Genomic DNA, 23,588 nt, shown 5'->3' with positions numbered 1-23,588 from the left:
GGCCACTCAAGGACATTCACAGAGTTGTCTATAAGCCACTCTGGCTGTGTGCTAAGGGTCATTGTCCTGTTGGAAGGTGAACCTTCTGCCCAGTCTGAGGTTCTGAATGCTCTGGACTGGGTTTTCATTAAGGCTATCTCAATATTTTGGTGCATTGAGCTTGTCTTCTACTCTGACGAATCTCAGACCCTGCCGCTGAAAAACAGCCCCACAGCATGAGGCTGCTACCAGCACTTGGGATGCTTGGGATGCTACTCTGCAGCTGATGAGTGGAGCTGGTTTCCTTCAAACATGATGCTTAGAAATCAGACCAGTCAGACCAGAGAATCTTGTTTCTCAGAGTCTGAGGGTCCTTTAGGTGCCGTTTTGCAAATTCCAAGTGTGTTTTCATGTGTCTCCACTGAGGAGAGGATTGAGTTTGGCCACACTGCCATAAAGACTGGATTGGTGGAGTGTTGCAGTGATGTTTGTCCTTCTGTAAGTTTCCCCATATTTATATATGATCATGGCGCTCAACTAGAGTGACCACCATCTTCTTGGTCACCACACTAACCAAAGCCCTTCTCCATCAGTTGCTCAGTTTGGCCAGGAGGCCAGCTCTAGGAAGAGTCCTGGTTGTTTCAAACTTCTATTAAGGGTAACAGAGACTACATGCTTCTGTGAACCTTCAATGAAGCAGAATTTTTTTCTGAAATCTTCCACAGGTGTGTGGCTTGATGCAAACCTGTTTCTGAGCTCTACAGGCAGTTCTTTTGACCTCAGGGCTTGGTTTTTGCTCTGATATGCATTATCAGCTGTTAGACCTTTTATCAAGACGTGTGTGCCTTTCCAAATCATACCCATTCAATTGAATTTGCCACAGGTTAACTTCACCCGAAGTGTAGTAACATCTACAAGCAATATGAATGTCAACTGTCCCAGATAAGGGTATGAATACTTATGCAATGGAATAATTTAAGTTTTTTATTTTCAATAATTTTGCAAAGATGTTAAAAATCGATTTTTTGCTTTACCAATTTAGTGTATGGAGTGTAGATTGATGTGGAAAAAAAGTAATTTAAAGCAGTTTAACATAAGGCAGCAACATAACAAAACGTGAAAAAAATTAAGGGGTATGAATACTTTCGCAAGGCACTGTATATGGTTGCTAGCAGCTGGAATGAGCATCAGCTGCTCTCGGCAGACCCCTGTGTTTCTGAGCAGCTCTATAAATGAATCGCATTGCTCACCCCTATTAGGGAAGGATCTAGAAAAGGTTATCCAAACATTGCCCACTCAGACCAAACCTGGATAGGATGCCACACCTATCGGGTCATTCTGTCTCAGTGGCCGCAACATCCAAAAGAAATATATGCCATTATGCACAGCAACGTGGAATGTTAGAACTCTCCTGGATTTAAATCATGGCACTAATCGGCCTAGTCCAGGGGTAGGCAAGTTCAGTTCTGCAGAGTTCAGCTCCAACCCTAATCAAACACACCTGAACAAGCTAATCAATGTCTTCAGGATTACTAAGGCTATAGGCAGGTGAGCTTTTTTTTCAGGGTTGGAGCTGAACTCTGCAGGACTGCGGCTCTCTAGGACCGAACTTGCCTAGTCGAAGGACAGCATTGGTCGCTGCTCAACTCAAGTGTTATAACATTGACATAGTTGCGCTAAGTGAGACTAGACTTTTGGGTGAAGGACCTCTAAAGTTGAGGGTTATACATTATTCTGGAGAGGGTATCCTATGGGAGGTCAAGATCTACATGAGGGGCTTTTGCACCATGTAGTTCTAGGAATTTAGACCCCAGTAGGGTCGTTCCTAGAGAACTAATTTCCCCCTTGGGCCATTTTCCTGCTTGCATTCGCACCGGTAGCAAGAACTCTGAAGCAGCCAACAGCAACATCTTTATGCGTGGCATTTGCAAACGACAACGACCGGTGAATGGAGGACACTGTGATCTGAGCTGTTTATGTTGTGTGTTGTGCGTTTCGTGATAACGGAGATGGAATGTAAACCCACAATTTACATGATTGAAGGAGCATGAAAATCTGACTAAATCTTCTATGACAACTTAAATTGTTACATATAATCGAGGCTGAGAAAAGAAAACAACACTGCAGACAACAGGCAAATGCCTCTATCGCTGTTTTCCATGTTCATGGAGTAAATATGTTCGCATGACTTTTTAAAAATGCCAATGCTTTCACTATATTCAGTGCTTATGCACAGAGTCTTCCATCAGAACAGGGTGAAGGGTAGCTTTTATTAGAAACAGGATGAGGCCCTTGGGACAGCTCCATTTGGCAACAAAATCTTGCTGCTGGGTGATTTCAATGCAAGAGTGGGAAAAAATAGTGACATTTGGAATGGAATAATTAACTATCAACACTCTGTTGTTAATAAGCTACTTGACATTGAGCTTCTACTGACAAATGAAGAGGCAATTGACAGTAAATGGAGCTTTATAAGTACATTACTTAAAGATGCAGCAGTTGAATCAATTGGTATAAGCTCAAAAAAAAAAAAGAAATCAGGATTGGCTTGATCAAAATTCCACACGTATTTCCACCCTTCTTTGAAAAAATGCACAGTGCCCACAAAGCCTACCTTAATAATCAATCGTCTGAACCATTAAAGAAGGTCTGGCATGAACAGAGAAAAGTAATGCAACTGACCTTGTGGCAACTGCAGAATCAATGGTGGGCGTCTAAAGCTCAATAGATACAATCTTATGCAGACAAGCATGATATGCATATTTTTTTTTACAGTGCAAGGAGAAGGCCATTTATGGTCCAGGATCTCACTCTTTCTGCCTTTTAAGAACAGCTAATGAGCTGACCATCAGTAAGGACCAAGCAGGCATTGTTCAAAGATAGGAGAGCATTTTCAAGCCTTATTAGACCAGAAGGCATCAGTTGATCTTGCAGTACTGGAGGTATTACCAACTCTTCCAAGCATAAAGTCTTGATGCACTGCCTTCGTTTTATGAAGCGTATGCTGCAACAAAGGAACTGAAAAGTCCCCTGGACCTTGTTTTATTCCTGCTGTGCTCCTGAAGGAAAGAGGGTAACTCTGCACAAGGGCAATCCATCAGTTCATTACCCTAGTGTGGCAGCAAGAAAATATTCCCCAACATTGGAAGGATGCAAATATTGCCACAATTTATGAAAACAAGGGCGACTGATCCATCTGTGAAAATAGGAGGGGGATCTCACTCCTTTCAGCTGCAGGCAAAGTTCTGGCAAAGGTCATGCTCCATTGATTTGTCAATACTATTTCTGTATCTATTGACGGAATCTCAAAGTTGTTTCAGAGCAAGTCGAAGTACAGTGGCTATGATATTTACTCACGCCAGCTTGAAGAGAAATGTTGCAAACAACACAAGAACCTGTTAATTGCTTTTGTGGATCTTTCCAAGGCTTTTGAAACTGTACATCGCGATCTTCTATGGAAAGAGCCTTTGCATTTTGAAAGCTCTGTAAAGTTTACCACCATCTTGCGACAGTTTCATGATTGGATGACTGACAAATTGATATTGGGTGGATTAGAATCTGCTCCCTTTGCAGTAGGCACTGGAGTAAGGCAGGGCTGTGTTATTACACCAGTCTTATTCAATATCTTCTTAATGTGTGTTAACAAAGCTTCTGTATAAAGATGTGGAAGAAGAAAGCGGAGTTATAGATTCGCTGGTAACCTCTTTAACATCAGGAGGTTACAGGCATTTACTACGCTTCAGCTGGTTTGTGTGCTGGAATTGCAGAATGCGGATGATTGTGCCCAAGTATCACATACTCCAGAAGGTTTGCAGTCCATTCTTAAAGCTGCTAATAGAGCATACAGCAGGATGGGACTAGCTGTAAATATCAAGAAAACAGAAGTCCTCAGTCAATGTTCATCAGATACTCTACAAATACCTTCAGTATTCACTATTCATTCCCATTCACTATAGTGCCATACTTCAAATACCTTGGCAGTTATTTATGTTGGGACTGTAGCATGGATCAAGATGTTCAGTAGAGGATCAAGCAGGCTGCATCAACATTTGGAAGACTGAGGAAAAGAGTGTTCAGCAACACCAAATTACATCTACATACATCTACACTGTTACGTCCTCCGGACATAAGTGTTTTTATTGTTTATTCTGATTGGTCAATGTGCAGAGATGTTCTATGCATTGTGTCGTTTCCCGTCTCTCTCTCTCTTTCTCCCTTTCACTCTGCTTGCAGTGTTGATTGGACGCAGCTGCAGCTGATTACGTGGATGAGTGAGAGTGGTTAAAAGCTGAGAAAGAAGAGGAGAAGAGAGGAGCACTGAGCCCGAGTGAGCGTGAGCATTGTACGCGAGCAGAGCAGGGAGAGGGCGCGTGTGGAGAGCGGCGTGCTGAGCTCTGCGGTGTTGGTCGTTGCCGTTACTGCCCACCGTCTCCTGCCCCAGACATTCAATGCACCTGTGGTCTTGTGATAGGTGACGGGTTGCTGCCATTCTGAGTGAGAGTCTTTTGTTCCGGTGTTATTCATATGTGTTTGTTTCGGAAGCCGTAGGGAGGAGGTTGCCATTTACTTTATGATCCCTTGTTATCTCCTGTTTATTGACAGCTAGGGATTAAGGGGAGAGTATTGTATCTTGTTTGGGTTTTGATTTGTTAGGTAAGTTACTGTCTAATTAATGTTTTAGTTAGTTCTTCTTTTGTTTGTTATTTTGGCCTTGACCCCTCCTGAAGATTCACGCTTCCTGTTATATGATACTTTGTGAATTAAAAGCTTATTGTTTGATTTACTCTTGCTCCGTTGTGTTTCCGTGTGTGAGCTGGGACAGGAGAGGGGCGGGTATTGTTGCTCAATTATCTTTATTCTAAATTACTTGTTCGTTATCCCCAACCCTAGACTGGGGAGAACGTAACAATTGGGGGCTCGTCCGATCGTGACACCCGGATTGTGACAATTGAAGGCTCGTCGTAATGAGTTAAAGGCTCCTTACAAAAGGTTTGTAACGAATTGTCCGCATGTGATGCGTGGCAAATTGAGGGCTTGTCTGTTTGTCCAGTTGTTCGTTTATGAAAATTGTGGGTTTGTTTATCTGTAAAAAATCGGATAAAAAAAAATCTGTCTGCTTGTTCGATTCGTCCGTACGTGATAATTGGAATTGGTCTGCTCATGGTAAGTGTGGGTTCGTTTGTTTGTGACAATTGGCCCATTCGTTTGTTTAAATCGTTATATTCATCTTCAAAACCTTTGCTTGGCTGTTTTGAACCGTTGATGTGGAGGAAGGTTATAGGGTTTTAGGATGGATTTTGATTCAGTTAAGTTCACTCTTTCGCCTACGCTGAGAGAATTTGAACGGTGTAGGAAAATAGACCTGATACAGATAGCGGATTTCTTTAATATAACTGTTTCTAAAGGGGGGAGAAAGCAGGTTATTAAAGATGAGTTGTACACTAGGGTAGTAGAGACTGGTATTTTGACTGAACATGCCGTAACTAGAAGTTCTGAGGCAGAGTCTGATGGAGAGGAGTTAACCGGCGAAGTTTATTCGGTAAGCTGTAAAAAAGCTTTTCAGTTAGATCCAATGGTAACTGTTAGTTTGAAAGAGCTAGATCTTGAGCTTAAGAAACCGGAATATGAAACGCAACTGCTTCGTCTGAAAGAGCTCAGGCAATCTATATCTCCACCCTCCTATATGACTGTGAAACCTGGATTATGGCTCGACACCTAAAGATATTGAAATCCTTCCACATCAAGTACCTGCAGCGCATCCTCAAAATGACATGGCAAGATTGAGTGCCACATAACTGCTGGAGTATATAAGCAACCATAATACTTTACCAACTGAGATGGCTTGGTCATGTTATCGGAATGCCAGCAAATCGCATTCCATGTGCTTCCAAGATACTGTGTGGTCAATTACATATCTGCCACTGTTCTGCAGGAGGCCAAAAAAGTGTCTGAAAGACCAAGTAAAAGCCTTCCTTAAGAAGTTTGCGATACAGCCCACAACTTTGGAAACTAATGCAATGAATCACATAGTTTGGCAGTAACTTTGTCAGAATGGAGTACTGAGTTATGAGAGCAAGAAAACTGAACACTGTCTGTCCAAAGGCAAAAGCAAAAAGAGAAAGCAGGCCATGCTTGTTCAACCAGACAACCTGGAGAATTTTTTTACAAGCCCTGTCTGTAAAAGACAGCGTGCTTCTCGCATTGGACTATGCAGTCATCAAAGAACCCACAAATTATAGAAGTCATCATCAGTCAATTTACAAATGAGGAGAACAATAGAAGCAATCAGACCAACATGAGGGCAACAGTATACGACTGCTGTGACAAGTCTCACAGACAAGTTAGTCTAGCACAGTATACATAGCAAGGTTTTTATTAAATAAATGATAAAACATGAATAGAATAGAATAGAATAGGTAAATGCTTGTATTAATAGGTCAGGTGCTGATGAAAAAGATGTGTCTTTTGATGTTTTTTGAAAATGGCTAAATACTTGGCTGCTCAAATTGAGATAGGCAGGTCGTTCCACCAGCTGGGAACTGTCCAGGAAAAGGTCTGTGAGAGTGATTTTGTACCTTTTTGCGATGGCTTCGTTCACCTGCAGAACGCAAGCTTCTGGAGAGTGCATAAGTCTGAACTAGCGAGTTTAGGTATATTGGTGCTGAGCCAGTGGTTATCTTGTAGGCAAGCATCAGTACCTTGAATTTGATGCAAGCGACTATTGACAGCCAGTGCATACTGATGAAGAGAGGTCTGACATGGGCTTTCTTCGGCTCGTTGATGATGACTCGATGGTACATGGCTTGATAGTACATGCTGGAAGGCCTGCCAAGAGAGCATTACAATAGTCCATCCTGGAGAGAACAAGAGCTTGGACAAGGAGTTGTGTGGCCTGCTCTGATAGGAAGGGTCTAATCTAGGGCTGCACGATGAATCGTCGTGGCCTAATGGTTAGAGAGTCGGACTCATAACCCAAAGGTTGCGGGTTCAAGTCTCGTACCGGCAGGGATTGTAGGTGGGGGGAGTGAATGTACAGCGCTCTCTTCCACCTTCAATACCACGACTGAGGTGCCCTTGAGCAAGGCACCGAACCCCCAACTGCTCCCCGGGCGCCGCAGCAAAAAATGGCTGCCCACTGCTCTGGGTGTGTGTTCACGGTGTGTGTTCACTGCTGTGTGTGTGCACTTTGGATGGGATAAATGCAGAGCACTAATTCCGAGTATGGGTCACCATACTTGGCCACATGTCAGTGTCCCAATCAATCTGAATTCACCCTACTCTTTGAAATCTTGATTGCATTACAATATGTTGTTTTAAACTCCAAATATTTTACTTATATCTTCATTATATTTTACTTATAACTTCATTTTAATTCTTCATTAACAATTATTTAGTTATTTGTAATGGTAACTGTAAAAAATACAATTAATTAATAATTAATAATAATAAAAAATTGAAAGTATTTTCAATGTAGCTAGCTACTTTTTGATAGAAACTTGTAGGGTAGCTATAGATACTTTTTCAAAAGGGTAGCTTGAATGTAGCTTAATTACTTTAATTTACTAGTAGCTTGTAGCTGGTCAAGCTACAGTTTCAGAGTAGCTTCCCCAACACTGAGAATAAGACATTAATATGTGCTTTATACGTACTAATAAACAGCCAATATGCTAGCAATACGCATGCTAATAAGCAGCTAGTTACTAGAGAAAATTGGTCCCTAAACTAAATTGTTACATGAACTGTGTCTTCAGGGAAAGCCGGACAGTAATTTTAAGTCTATTGCAGTTTAAATAGTACATAATTTACAGTACACCAATCGTCTTCTATGAAAACTACAAAACAAAAACTGGAATTGAAAACATGATGTAATATTAGCATAAGATGGATTTTGGAACATGGAAGCTGGTTTATTGTTACTACAGTGTGGTTTACCACCTCTAAACAGCTTTATAAAGATCTAGGTTTCCTCTAAAAAATAAACACACAACAAAAATGACAGTGGTGAGAAAACAGCAGTTAAGAAAGCATCTGATCATAGTGATGTGCGTATGTTTGCACCAGCTCTGTGTCAATGTTGCTTTCAGTTAAAATTACAAATTTGGTTTTATCTCTAAAACAGTTCTCTAATGTGTTCATGGTTTTACTGGTCTCTCACCTTGATGGACTGAACCGAAGGAAATGAACCGGAGAAGATTTTCATGTCAAAGAAGGTGGAGCAACTGAGCCACAGCCACATGTGACATCATCACCCCAGACCAATGGTAATTTGAAGGTCTAAACAGAGCAACATTTTCTGGAAAGTATTCAAGTGATTTTCGCTTGAAGTATGACAGAAAATGCCCATACTGTGTGCAAGAACATATGAAATACTGTCAAAGCAGTTTAAGAATGAATCCAGCGTGAGTGAGTGTGTGTTGGGCAGGTGTCTGGAACAGCATAATGCAACGCTTGCATGTCAAATGAGAAACGAGTGTTGAGACAGTCAGCAGCTGTTTGTGGAGCCGGTGAGCACGTCCACAGAAGATGAGCTGAGGGACTGCAGAGAACAGATCAAACGATTCATTCATGATGAATCTGGGTTAATCGTTCACAGAAATAATTAGCAAATGTCAACCGAATGCAGCAATTTACATGAGAATGGCTTTATCTCATTCATGAAGGAGGCCTGGCTGACCGCTCTCTGATAATGATGACAGCTCTATTCTGCATGAGGACAGTAATTCGAGGTCAACAGGCCAGACGGAGGAACTGTAACTATGAGTTAATGGGTTTAAAGTCAATGTGTGCTTGTCAGATATTGGGCGACTGCTTTGTTAGACGCTAACGTCACCAAAGACAGTTTTTCTGTACTGACTGTCAGACTCGCTCTATTTGTCTTTTTACATCTCTGTCTCTCATTATGAGCTGTGAGTCAAACTAATACACATGGATGGCCTGAGCATGATATACTGTGGAGTTGCATTATGCAGCTTTATATACTGTCAATGGCTTCACTAAAGCACTCTGATAAGAAACATTGCTTTGTTCAGGACTCACACTGTGGGTCAAAGGATTTTTGGGACATTTTAGAGCTTAAGAAGATATTTAGTCAGTCTAATGTTTCAGTAGAATAATATCAGCTGTTTTGAAAACTATCTCTCTGTGCTGTTTTCTCAGGCTCTCCTTTAGTATCAAAAACTTGATCACTTGATAGTATCAAATGCCTTCAGTACACTGAATCAGAAACCATGACAGAAGTAAACCATGACAGGCTGTCCATTACAGTGATGTTTACGAAAATTAACCATGGTTTACTACAAATAAAACAAAAACCATGGTTACCATAGTTAAACCATGGTAACCACAAATTAATTTTGTAACACTAACCATAGTATAAATATGGTATTTGTAGTAAAACTGTGGTTATACAAACAGTAATCAATACGCTAAAAAAACATGGTTACTACACTTTTACCATAATAAAACTATGGTTAATTTTCACAAGGGTAAGGCACAAAAGAGCAGGAACAGCTAAGAAACTGATAAATGTCTGGGGGAAGATTTGTAATGAATAACAATTTAAATTTAAATCATAATGCTAAAGGGATAGTTCACCCAAAAATAAAATGTGCTGTTAATTTACTCACGTTCATGCCATTCGAGATCTAGTTCTTCAGTAGAACAGTAAAGAAGATTTTTAGCTGAAATCGTGCTCCTTGGAGATTCATAAAATGCGGCCGCTTAGCTTTGAGAATTAAAAAAAAAAAAATAGTTGAACCAGTTCACCAAATCAGACTCAATCATTTGAACAGTTCGTGACTCAAGCAGCACAGATCTATAAGTTACTCAATCAAAACTCACTTTCAGACAAACACTTGAATGAAGGGGCCAAATGATTGTTTTATGGTTTCTCATTAAGTAAAAAGTCGAGCTGATAAACTTTATATGCTTTAGACATGTAATATATCCATGTTTCATATCATTATGGGGTGCTTTAATAATATAATTGCACATACATCACAGCATTACATGTTTGCTGGTGAATCAGTGTTTTGAACTAGTTCATTGAATCCAACTGAATCGTATTTCCCCATTTGCCTGAGGCTCTGGATTACAGGTAATAATGTTGTGAATAATGTTCAGTTTCTTGCCCAGACCCATCGCCAGGAGCCATGGTAATTAATTTTGTTGCCCGATATGCTTTTTTTAATTCTCAAAGATGGGCAGCTGCTGACTTGAATGTTATGAATCACCAAGGAGCACAGTTTCAGCTAAAAATCTTCTTTTCTGTTCTGCTGAAGAAATAAGTCGCTTACATTTTGCATGGCCTATGTGTGAGCAAATTAACAGCAAATTTTCATTTTTTTGGGGTGAACTATCTCTTTAACAAACATACCAGCTTGACATTTGTGCTTTTAATTCCTCTGGTACACCTGCCCCATTGACCTCCACTGTAAGTGCATTACTGAGAGCAGGATTTGCGTTTGTGTTCATCTAAAGGCTCCAGTGGAAGTGATTTGCAGCAGTAGTCCATTGAGCTTGTATTGGAGCAGAGCATGTGTTGTATCTGCACTGTCAGGCATCAGAGCTGAAGTTTTTCTCTCTTGGACATCATGCTGTGTAATTACAAGCACATGAACACAGCAGCTACTCTTCCCGCACCGCACACGCTGCCCAATGGACCTCCTCACAGCTTTGTAGGAGCAGCAGTAATTACATGACAGATCGATTTTATAGTTATTATGAACAAGACAGGTGAGGAACAGCCTGCCTGATTTGCAGCTTTTTAAAATGTAGCCTGTGTGTTTGGTAACAGAGTAATGCAGCAGTTCCCCTTCATGGGAACTTCGAACTGCGTCCTCTAGGGGCCGCTATGGGGAACGCCTCGTCGTGACCCGTGTCTGAAGCATACATTGAAAAAACACCAACTCGTTGGCCGGCGACAGCCATGACGTCACTACCGGTGTGACTATAGTATAAATAGGCGCCGGGAGCACACATCATTCTCTTCTTCGTCTTCATTGACTGTTCTGTTTGAAGCCTGCATTTCCAAGAAAAAAACGATCCATGTCTAAATATATGTATTTATAAATATATAAATAATGAACTGGTGGTTGTGTGTATAACCCTTCTGCTAGTTACTTTGCAGTGTTTCCCGCGACCTGTGTGTTTCTGTCCCTTTCTAGGGTAGGTCCTCGGTGGGCACCCCCGCTGCTGGGTTCAGAAACCGGGTGCTAGACTTGCAGTGTTTCACTCGTCGTTATATGTCCAGAAGGTAAGTAAGCCCTCTAGGTTTCTTGCCATGCTGCGGACGCAAGCTTCAGACGAAGAAGTGAATGATGTGTGCTCCCGGCACCTATTTATACTATAATCGCACCGTTAGTGACGTCATGGCTGTCGCCGGCCTACGAGTTGGTGTTTTTTCAATGTATGCTTCAGACACGGGTCACGACGAGGCGTTCCCCATAGAGGCCCCTAGAGGACGCAGTGTCTCGTTCCCTACTCAGGGAACCATGGTTACATAAGTAACCTGAGACGTTTCCCAGCAGTCACAAACAAACAAACCCAGCGCCATTACCTGTCTGAGGAAAATATGAGCTTTAAAACATTCATGTCCAATGAAGTTTCTCCTCATGAATAACTGAAAACAAATAAAGACATCAGAGGGCATGAAGGCTTTATTCAGCTCATCTGTGTGCATATTTGCAGTTATTTCTGCAGTAAAGATGAAGCTGGGGAAATGCCCTTTAGAGATCTGGCAAGGTAAGATAGTAAAATATTTACACCGCTGGTTGTTGCTTTGGTATTTCAGACACATTATTGTTAAGGTTACAAATGCCTTGAAAATGTGGAAGAAAGGAAAACTGTGTGTCTGAAATCCACGACCCTGTTTCCAGCTTCACTGCAGTAAAATACTGAATTAATTACGAAAAACATATTTATCTGTTTAGATTTTTAAGTGCAGCTTTGCTATTGCATAGTTTTGGCCATTACAATAAAATGTAACATTCTTTAAATGTGTGACAGCCAGGAAATGAAAAAAAAAAGTATTTCAATTTGATGTTTAAATTTTATTTTTTGTAGTATTTTTTATAACAATACAAACTGTACACAGACATGCCCCAAAATATGGTAACAAGGTTGCAAAATTTCCTCCTAAAAATAAATAGAAACAAGCTTATATATGTGTCCCTGCAGCACAAAAGCAGTCTTAAGTCGCTGGGGTATATTTGTAGCAATAGCCAACAATACATCGTATGGGTCAAAATGATACATTTTTCTTTTATGCCAAAAATCATTAGGATATTAAGTAATGATCATGTTCCATGAAGATATTTTGTAAATTTCCTACTGTAAATATATCAAAACTTAATTTTTGATTAGTAATATGCATTGCTAAGAACTTAATTTGGACAACTTTAAAGATGATTTTCTCAATATTTTGATTTTTTTGCACCCTCAGATTCCAGATTTTCAAATAGTTGTCTCTCAGCCAAATATTGTCCTATTCTAACAAACCATACATCAATGGAAAGCTTATTTATTAAGATGATGATGATGCATGAATCTCAATTTCGAAAAATTGACCCTTAAGACTGGTTTTGTGGTCCAGGGTCACATATAATATTCAGTTTGACCTTTTGACATTTATCTCACTTCAGTTAAAAAAAAATCTTAATTTTTTAAATTTTATAATATTTTGTATGCAGAGATTCATACACCTTATTAATAAACGCAGACTGATCTGTGTGTCTGTTTATGGCCCTCTTTCCTCTTGTTAATAAGTGCTTGTTTATGATCCAGTCACAAGTGATCAGCTCTGAATACAGGTGTAAACACGGTCTAAAACCTTTCATGATCACTGAATCCACATATGAGGTCATCAGAAACACTTAAATGTCCATCCGTCCTGAACGTGTCCTGGACCATGTGAAGCTCTGCCTACTCACCTGCCAATCAAACATTCCCAGCGAAGAGCAGCTTTAAAAGAAAACAACCTGGTTTAGAAAGTACATTTGGGAAAATCACACACAGACTTCACATGACAGGATTTTGCATGCACTTTGGATAAAACAGCTAAATTACATGTGAACAGGTACAGCTATTCCTCCAAAATAACTATGAGCAATTTGTGTGCAACATCACATTTTCCTAAAGATTTAAAAGAGTGACAGATCAACTTACGGTGCGTTTCCACTACAGCGTCAAATCTGTGCAACGCCACTGCTTTGGAGCGTGTCAGATTTAGGGCAGAGCACGCCTCTTAAAACAACATTTACACCCTGTTTGCATTTCATCTTCTTCTTTAACGGCGGTTATAATGAAAGCATGCAAAGTGCATTTACTTTTTCAACGACAAGTGATTTCAGCTCAGTAATCCACCAGTTCAGCAAACACTGGGAAACAATAACATACGTCAAAATCTTGCCTTGCCTACTTTTCACATCAATTGGTTGTCGGCGTTTTCCGTTTGATATTTGCATAAAGTCGAGGAATGCCCAACCTTTTTGCCGCTCTCGGCCGCTCAACTCTTTCAATCCCATAATGCACCACGTGAGCGTTTAAGCTCAACTTCCATAGGAATGAATTGAAAATGCTCGCTTCGTGCCAGTGGAAGTGCAACATGAGATGGATATTAATAATAGGCTGAGGCCAGAGATTCTCCAGAACAACCTGACATCAAACTCACATCTTCGTTCAAAGGTGGAACCATAAATGTTTAGTTGCATGTATCATAATTCAGCTGTGAATCACACTGACTGAAGATTAGAATCAATGAGTTTATGATGCTGACAGAGGACAGATACTCATTAATGCATCAGTATGTGTTTATGGCAGCTGTGATTATGATTAGATATACAGTAGTTTGTACCAAAGTCACGCTTTGTGTTGAGTATTGCTCACAGAAAACTGACCTTTGGTTCAATTAAGAGCTCAGATCATGCACAATTTATCTTTGTTCCTTCATTCTCTGTTCAGTTCGTGGCATTAAAACAGTGGCTTCATCTTTCTGACCTCACACAGCATGTTTTGATCGTGTGGTTTGAGTGGTTTAAGTTTCTGTTCATCAGTATTTCACCATATTTACACTTACATCGGCCTAAACGTTCAGCTCTTATCAATTGTTCTAGTGATCAGTTTTTAAAGAACATATATTGGTCTTGATAGAAAAGTACACAGTATCAGCCGTCATATGTAAATTCATTTTTATAAAACATCCAAACACCAAGGCTGCATTTGTTTGATCAAACATGCAGTAAAAACTGTAATATTGTGAAATAGGATTACAATTTATAACTTTTCAATGTGAATATATTGTAAAATGTAATTTATTACTGATGCGAGGCTGAATTTTCAGCAGCCAAATTTTCTTTGAACACTGACTGTAATAATGTGCTGTTTTGTAATGTTTACTGTAAAGCTCTGTTTGAACTGATCTTCAGCCACAAAACACTTCAAATGATTGTTGCACAAAACATGTTTTGAAAGAGAAATGTGAATTTATACATACATATGTGACCCTGGACCACAAAACCAGTCATAAGAGTCAATTTTATAAAATTGATTAATAAATAAATAAGCTTTCCATTGATGTATGGTTTGTTAGGATAGGACAATATTTGTCTGAGATACAACTATTTGAAGATCTGCAAAAAAAATCTAAATATTGAGAAAATCATCTTTAAAGTTGTCCAAATGAAGTTCTTAGCAATGCATATTACTAATCAAAAATTAAGTTTTAATATATTTACAGTAGGAAATTTACAAAATATCTTCATGGAACATGATCTTTACTTAATATCCTAATGATTTTTGGCATAAAAGAAAAATCTATAATTTTGACCCATACAGTGTATTGTTGGCTATTGCTACAAATATACCCCAGCGACTTAACACTGCTTTTGTGCTCCAGGGTCACATATTATAATACATATTAACAGTATTAATGTAAATTGTTTTTTTGTTTTTTTTATTGAATTGTGTGATTTATTACACAATGTATCAAATTTTACACACATCAGACTGTATATTCTTTTGGGAAGAGCTGCTCTGTGGTACTTCGAGCCTTCAGTCAGTGATTTATTGACAGTTCAGAAGAAACCGTTTCAAATGAAACCATAAAAATCAGGCAGAGAATGGACCATACACATTCAGAATGACTGTAATAGCAGCTATGACAGCTCTAACACTCACTCTACAGTCTCTTCTGACACACTCGTGGGCTCCAGCCCTTGTTAGAGATGGAGATTATTTCTCAGAGGGACTTCACGCAGCTCCCACGGGCAGTGGACAGGTGATTTAATTGTGGCTTGAATTGAAAACCTTCCTCCCATGTCTCAGGAAAAAACTTCTGGGCCAAACTGCGTCCTGTTTTTACATGGTCTGGCATCCTCTTCCATTTGAGCTCTGTGTGCTGTGTCACTGTAAGCGTTTGTGTATTTTGGGTGTAATGAAGGACTGTTTTGGAGAGATCGTCAGCACAGATTTTAAGAAAGAAAGAAAACACCTCAAGAGGCGAATCATGTGAACTGTTCAAAGGAGCCTTTATAAGCAACATGACCATTTAACATTAAAACAGCTGTTTTCTATGTGAATCTCTGTTAAACTGTAATGTATTCCTGTGATGCGCAGCTGTATTTTCAGCATCATTACTGCAGTCTTCAGTGTCACATGATCTTCAGAAATCATTCTAATATGCTGATTTGCTGCTCAAGAAACATTTCTGATTATTATCAATGTTGAAAACAGTTGTGCTGCACAATATTTGTGTGGAAACTGTGATGCATGTTATTTCTCATGATTCACAGATGAATAGAAAGTTCAAAAGAACAGCATTTATTTGAAATAGAAATATTTTGTAACATAAATAAAAGTATTAATTTCTTTAAAAAATAAAGTGTACGTTTATATGACTCTCAATAAATAACAGTTGTTTTAATTTGACAATTTTAGTTTTACATAAAACATTTGACACAAACTGTATATTATATACATATTATGTGGAGAATTCACCATGAGAGAAGTGAACGTCCAATTCATCAGATTTCTTCTTTTTTTTTTAAGTCCTAAAAACTTGTCCTCAGTGAATTATTTGGCATCTGAATTCCTGAGTTTTATCCATGCACTCATTCTTCTACAGAAATAATTACCAAATAGGGCTTAAGAAACTCAATGTCGTTTCTGCCAGTGACGGCTTCACCTCGAATAAACCTCTCGATCTCGTGTCAGAACTCCAGAGCCTCGGATGAGTCGAGGCTTGTGCTTTGATTTCTCTCACGCTCAGCAGACGCCAGGCAATATGCTTATTTCAGAGGATGAGAGAAAAATAGTCAAACGTAAAGTCGGAGGCGTTGCTCTCAGAAAAACCCTGCCAACATGACTCTGAGACACAAGACTGATCTACAGCATGAGAACAACCTCCCCCTCCATCATTAACACAGAGCCGCGGAGAGAATGAGTCACGTCCACTCGCTGTCATCTCCTCCTTTATTTTCAAGAGTAAAAAAAGTGGGAAACCAAACGTTAGACGATGACATCACAGTGCGTCGGCATCAATACGGCCGAACTCAAGAAAGATCAGGACAGGGAGCATAAAAAGACACATTTTGGTGAAAATGCGCATCTGTGAATGAAACGAAACTGAAAGGGCATGTTCTTCAGCAATGTAACAAGGTGTGATTTCTCTAAGGTCACTGTGGCTGCTTATCTGAAGCATTACAGACATCAAACGCTCAAATCAGCTCATATACATTTTAATTCCCTCAAAAATCATACATTAAGCTTACTTCAGGCCGGCCTCGTGTCAGTATGAACTAATGTATGTGTGTGAGAGAGATGTTCTGCTGGTTTGCACGTTGGTGAAGGTCTGTGTGTGATTTACTTTGAGATGGTTGTGTGTGTCCATGAGCTTCAGTGTGGACTTCCTCTGACGGCCGAATGTAGCTCGAATGTTTTCCTGTGCTAACAGTGTCTTTATGGCCTCTACCTGCGTCCGCCTGCACTCTCTTTCCTGATCCATTCTGCTCTGAGCAAACGCACACCCTACGGCACAAACAACACACACACACACACACACCATCATCTGACACACACGTATGCAGGGTTACACACACACAAACACAGCAGATCGAACAGCGGTTCTGACGGCTCTGGCTTTGGATCGGGCTTCAGGCCTGCAGTTCATGAGCAGTCAGACTGAGCAGTTCGCTGGGATTGTCAGATGTGAAGATGACAAAGCAACACTGACTGACTCAAGCGCCTCCGGACACTACAGCGGTGTTCTCTGAAGGATCCGTCACAAATAAAGTCAAAGGTTTCACTTTATTTTGATGCTCCCTTTAACATATTCCATTGACTATAAGCAACATTGCACCTACATATCAATTAACTCTCACTGGAGTGTTAGTAGAGTATTAGTAGACTGGTAGGGTTAGGGTTAGGATAAGTTGACATGTACTTGCAAAGTTATATATAGTCAGAAGAATGTCTGCTGGGACACCATCACAATAAAGAGTTATCACTAGCAGTGTTGCCAAAAAATAAAAGTTTTTGTTTACATAATATATGTGTGTGTGTTGTGTTTATTTATTATGTGTATATAAAGACACACACACACACACACACACACACAGTATATATATTGAAAATATTTACATGTATATATTTACATTCCTATAATTTATACTATTTATAAATATATTTCATATATAAATGTAACATTTTTCTTAAATATATACATGCATGTGTTTGTATTTATATATATACATAATAAATATACACACACACATATACTATGTAAACAGAAACTTTTATTTTGAATGCGATTAATTGCGATTAATCGTTTGACAGCACTAGATATCAGACATTAAGCAGACAGTCTACTAATACTCTAATGAGAGTTAGGTGACCTGTAGGTTCAAAGCTACTTATAGTCAACAGTAGGTCTGCGACGATAAATCGATGCAGAATCTGAGGATTCTGGAGTTCTGAGATCTTCCGAAAGCATCGTGATTCTCTCTGGAATCGATTCTGAGCTTAGATTTTAACAGCAGATGGCGCTCTACTCTAGTTTTCATCCGCACACTCAAGCGCTCATGAAGAAGAGCACTGAAGAGCACTTGTGCGTTCGCTGAGTCTGTAATTTCACCTCGGCTCAGAATGCTTTTATGACGCCAGATTAATGTAAACACAGTCCACTGTGAACACCCTTGTGATTCGCTTCAACCTTTTCGAATTTTATGAATGATTATTTTAGGTTCGAGTGTGTGCAAGGATTTGAAAACAAGCAGAATCCGGCTGTTTCTAAAGCATGCAGTGCCATCTGCCGTTCAAAACTAAGCTCAGGATCAACTCGAGAAAGAATCGCGATGCATTCAGAAAATCTCAGAATCGATGCGGAATCATTTCTCGATTCGCGATGCATCGATTTATTTTCCCAGCCCTAATCAACAGAATGCTCAAAAGGGATCATCACAATAAAGTGTTACCAATTCATACAGACAGGAGTGATGCAGGACGGGGAAGGCAGGGAAATAAAGTTCAGATTGAGTGTTGTGTTTGTCCAGAGATCCGGCCTGATCTCCACAGCCCTTCTCTTCAGCTCAATCGCTCTCGGCTGCGCTCTGGCGCCGCTGGCAGGTGGAGGCGTGGCTCTCCAGCGGTCGGCTCGGGGGACGGCTCAGGGCGCTCGCGCTCATTTGGTGGTGTTGAGTTTGCTGGCGGCCCCCGGTGGAGCCTGGTCTCTCGGCGCAGCGCCGTTCTGCTGAGTTTCCTCCATGTACTGCTGCACGGCCCGCAACACAGCATCTTCCACCAGCCGCTTACTCAGACTCACTAACTCCTCATCGTCCGGCGCCGGGGCCTTCTTAACACCTACACACACACACACACACACACACACACAGAGGAATCAATAAACACACACACACAGATCTGATGATCACACACGTCTGCCTCAGGTTACAGGTGTGAATGAGGACCGTCACAATCACAACTAAAGCTCTTTCTCAGCCTTCAGATATTTAGTTCATCATTAGATTGATATAAACAGGAATATCAACAGGGATAATGTAGGGATGCACAGATATTGACATTTGGGCTGATGCCAGTAATAATTCTGCTGAGAACCGATAAACACATTATTGTTTGGAAAAAGTATGATTTTGTTTGTTTTTGAAAGACATCTCTTCTGCTCTCCAAGGGTGCATTTATTTGATCAAAAATACCATAAAAAAATGTAAAAATGTGAAATATTATTACAGCTTAAAATAGCTGTTTTCTATGTGAATATCTGTTAAACTGTAATTTATTTCTGTGATCAAAGCTGTATTTTCAGCATCATTACTCCAGTCTTCAGTGTCATATGATCTTCAGAAATCATTCTAATATGCTGATTTGCTGCTCAAGAAACATTTCTGATTATTATCAATGTTGAAAACAGTTGTGCTGCACAATATTTGTGTGGAAACTGTGATGCATGTTATTGTTCAGGATTCACAGATGCATAGAAAGTTGAAAAGAGCAACATTTATTTGAAATAGATATCTTTTGTAACATTATAAATGTCACTTTTGATCAATTGAATGCATCCTTGATGGACAAAAGTATTAATTTCTTTAAATATATATATACTGATATATAATTGTCATAATGTTTAGTACATTTGTTTTAAATTTGACAGTAAAATAATTTACTGTAATTTTGACAATATCATAAATATATACCATTTTGTATATTAGACTGGATCAACAATCTAGACTTGTACTTGCTTAAATCAGGAAGCAAAACATTACTTTCACACATGTTGTGCCTCCTACAGTACTTCTGTAACCTGGCTCACTGTTGGCTAAAACAGACACAATAAGCTGTGATAATATCTGCTTCCAGCATATCAAGCCGAACCAGAAGTTAAAATACTGATTTGGTCAGCGATATATCGTGCATCCCTCAAATAATGAATAAGATGACGGTTTTTGACTACTGCAAACACAGTGGGGTGAATCTGCGTCTAGTCCCTCAGTAGTAGGGTAGTGAGGGGTTGAAGTACACTACACAGAGACATGAAGGGAGGAACACGTACTTGTCCGAGTGGCACGCTGCCTGCTTTGCAGAAGATCTGCAAGATAAACAACATATTTAGCAGCCTGAAGTGATTTCCTCACAATCTGAGCATCATAAACCATCAGAATCACACAGATGGGGTGATGAAGCAGGACGAGACGCTGCTGATTCACCGTCTCACTCACATCAGATCCACTGATTAGCGGTCTCCAGATCATGTTCTGTAGATTTCTCCACAATTACCACGGCTTTGATCCTACAGCTCCACAAGCATAACAATAATGGCATTGCTTGATTGATTCTTTCCCTTGATACTGTAATTGTGATGATTAAATGTTGAAAATCGCCACATCTACTCCTGGGTGATTAGAATAAGAGCAGCTGTAGTTCCTGACACTCATTTAAAGCCTGATTCTCCGCTGTCATCACATCACTCGTTGCTCAACTAGAGCAAAAACACGTTATAAACACAATCCACTGATACAAGAGAAGTAGATCTGAAAGCAGCGCAGCAATCAACACTTCACGATGAACTGCATCATTATCTCCATTACTTGTTTAATTGTGCAGCTTTATTTGATAAGCTTTAATTGATTTGATACTCATATCACTGTGTACTGTGAGCCTTGTTTACAACAACAACAATAACTGACTGGTGTTAATTGAATCATCCATCAAATCACAGGCCAAAACACAACAACAGCCTCTCCAGTGACTGTTATTCTCGCCTGAAACAGATTCTGGCTATTAAACGTTCTTAAATCTTGCAGAGTCACATTAAAACACTGGGATGCTTTCATAACATTGATCTGCTTGAGCATCAGAAAGCCTTTGAGACACACTTCAAATACAGTTAAAAAACTGAGAAGCAACACATCAGCCGATGCATACATTTACAACATCCAATCAATCAATGCATGCTTTAAATCACTTCGTGCACTATGTTTGACTCTTTGAACATCTACAGTCCAGATCTCACATCTCACACATTCTTCTCACCAGCCACCAGCTTCAGCGTGCGATTCTTGTGAAGTCAATCTGGGAAAAACTTTCCTAACAACTCTTTCTTAATCACTGAGACAATAAATTGACCCTACTACAGATAAATAACTGACAGGCCAAACAGCCAAGCAAATCACTGCACTGAGAAGCCTTGTTGTCCAAGCTTTACTGAACGGTTAGATGCATACTTTTTTTGTGGATAGGACAATATTTGGCTGAGATACAACTATTTGAAAATCTGGAATCTGAGGGTGCAAAAAAAATCTAAATATTGAGAAAATCGTCTTTAAAGTTGTCCAAATTAAGTTCTTAGCAATGCATATTACTAATCAAAAATTTAGTTTTGATATATTTATGGTTGGAAATTTACAAAATATCTTCATGGAACATGATCTTTACTTAATATCCTAATGATTTTTGGCATAAAAGAAAAATCAATCATTTTGACCCATACAATGTATTGTTGGCTATTGCTACAAATATACCCCAGCGACTTAAGACTGCTTTTGTGCTCCAGGGTCACATATGCTCTAAAATAATATCCTGAAGCAACTCCTCAAGTAAGTTTTATGTTGTTTTCGCTCTTTAATCACCGGTTCAGACACTGATTTGTGAGCATGAAGAATGAATGTCTGTGTTTCTCTGAAGGCATTTCCTCAGGAAGCCTCATCTCCTGTCTCTCTCCTGTGGGCCTGGGGTCAGGATCTGTGCTGGAGAGATCAGTTATCAGCCGTCTCACCTCTAATCCACCAGTGCTTCCCATCGAGGAACAATGTACATTCAGGATGGCCTGTTTGTTTGTCTTCCACCCAATTTAAAAAGCAAAGCGCCAGCTGCTATTTCAGGAACTCAATTCCAGTGAAACGGTGCTGGTGCATGGCCAGTAATCTCTGAGTAACAGCCCACAAATCCACTGCCTGAGAGCCAATGATGCCAAAACTGTTACAACATAACCTGCCCACAAATAAGCATGCCCTATCATGGCCTTTGCTTTTCACATTTCCAAATTTGTTTAATTAATCTTTATACCATTATGCGCTGCTTATAATGCTCATATGAGTTAAGTATATAACCAATCAACCTTTTTTTCGTCAGTGTACTCATATGGTTTACATGGTCAGAAGCTGCTGGTGTTCACAGCAGCAGTTTTAAGGCACCGTGCAGAGCTGTTTTTTTGGTTCTCCAGTGCAACTGTGACATGTTTCCAGAATGGCCATTGCCTAAATGGGGTAAAAAAGCCAATTTTTACAGCCATCTAATGCACTGGAGTCAATTTGGTTGTTAATTAGCCCCATCTATTGAACTGGAGTGAAGCTGGTTTTCATTCAGTTTGACAATATTGTCTTGCTCCTGGTGTGAACAGGCCTTTCATCTACAATTTGTCTCGCTCTTGGTGTCCAAGACCTTAATTAACAATTCTCAACCATATTTAACTTGAATTGACAATTGTCAGTATGTGCCATTTTTTAATTATCAACATCGGCCAATACATTTTCTGTTTGGCCAATAAGTGACAGAAGCGGGACTTTTATTTTGACAGCGCTGAGATTGTCACACAGACACACAGGAGCTCCATCTTCATTAGCTCACTGTCTGTGTTTAACAGTTCTGGTTAATAAATTACAAGACAGAAATGTTAAACAAAAAACTAAATGGTAAATGAAAAAGTATTATAGAATTAAAATTATAATTATATATAATTATAATTTCTTCATTTGTGAAAAATATAATAATGGGATTACAGAATTGAAAAGATGCTATATTGTAATTTCTGTGACTCCAAATGTAATATGAGGCGGTGTTTACATGACACTGGTCTCAACTAAAAACGGAAAACGTGTTGTGTGCTCTGGCTGTTGGGGAGTCTGAAAACACAAACTCTTGAAAATGGAGTTCAAAGTGCCAGTTTTTGAAAATTGTGGTGATTGTGAAAACAGTGATTATGTCCGCGTTAACTACAAAAATGCTAATTTGTGAAAATGGTGACGTCATGCAAATTACATGTTTAGTCTATATGCATGTGTGAGTTTCTTTCCAAAGTGACATTGCCAGCTACTGGCCTAGCCTTTTAGTCGTTCTCACAGATCAGTGTGAATGGGGTTCATTTCCAACAGCGTCCATTTTTAGTCCACTGCTGTCGTGCAAACACACCCTGATACATCAGCTTTCTATCGGTCATCATCATCCACCTGGCTCTCTCTGATATCAGCACTGGCCATCATAAAATCCCTCTCGGTCGACTGCTGCTGCTGACTGAAGCGCTGGTGTTTGTTTGTGTGAACAAGCCTTCAGTCTGGAAACAGATCTTTGTTGGTGATTCATAATGCTTTTTAGTTTAGTGTCAAATCTGAAAGTTTGGCAAATCAGCTTCAGCTCGAATAAGATTCACAAAAACTGCAAATCATACACAGTCGTGTCCAACATTATTTTTGGTGTGCCGCTGAGAGCTCTGTGAGTTTGGGAGCTCTTATCTGTGTGTGCTGTATCTCTGGAGAGCCGCACAAGGTAATCAAATCTGACCTTACATGAACACACACACACACAAGTACACACACACACACACACAC

The 23,588-nt window shown here is 39.7% G+C and overlaps 1 protein-coding gene and 1 long non-coding RNA gene across 2 annotated transcripts in view; one reads left to right on the top strand and one right to left on the bottom strand.

Annotated features, from left to right (window-relative positions):
• Positions 1-5,812: 5,812 nt before the first annotated feature.
• Positions 5,813-7,302, top strand: LOC107697501 (uncharacterized). The gene is made up of 3 exons (XR_001635201.1): positions 5,813-5,824; positions 6,527-6,532; positions 7,230-7,302. It is a non-coding gene; the product is annotated as an uncharacterized LOC107697501 (long non-coding RNA).
• Positions 7,303-18,341: 11,039 nt separating this feature from the next.
• LOC107697482 (A-kinase anchor protein 7-like) overlaps positions 18,342-23,588 on the bottom strand; it is a 30,987-nt gene continuing 25,740 nt past the window's right edge. Inside the window, exon 6 of the mRNA XM_016498290.1 lies at positions 18,342-18,831. The gene's annotated coding sequence lies outside the window, so the exon portion shown is untranslated. The remainder of the gene's footprint in view (positions 18,832-23,588) is intronic.

This window comes from Sinocyclocheilus anshuiensis, unplaced genomic scaffold (genome assembly GCF_001515605.1).
Source record: "Sinocyclocheilus anshuiensis isolate Anshui unplaced genomic scaffold, SAMN03320099.WGS_v1.1 scaffold1452, whole genome shotgun sequence".
NCBI lineage: Eukaryota > Metazoa > Chordata > Actinopteri > Cypriniformes > Cyprinidae > Sinocyclocheilus > Sinocyclocheilus anshuiensis.
This window is presented reverse-complemented; position numbering and strand designations above follow the sequence as displayed.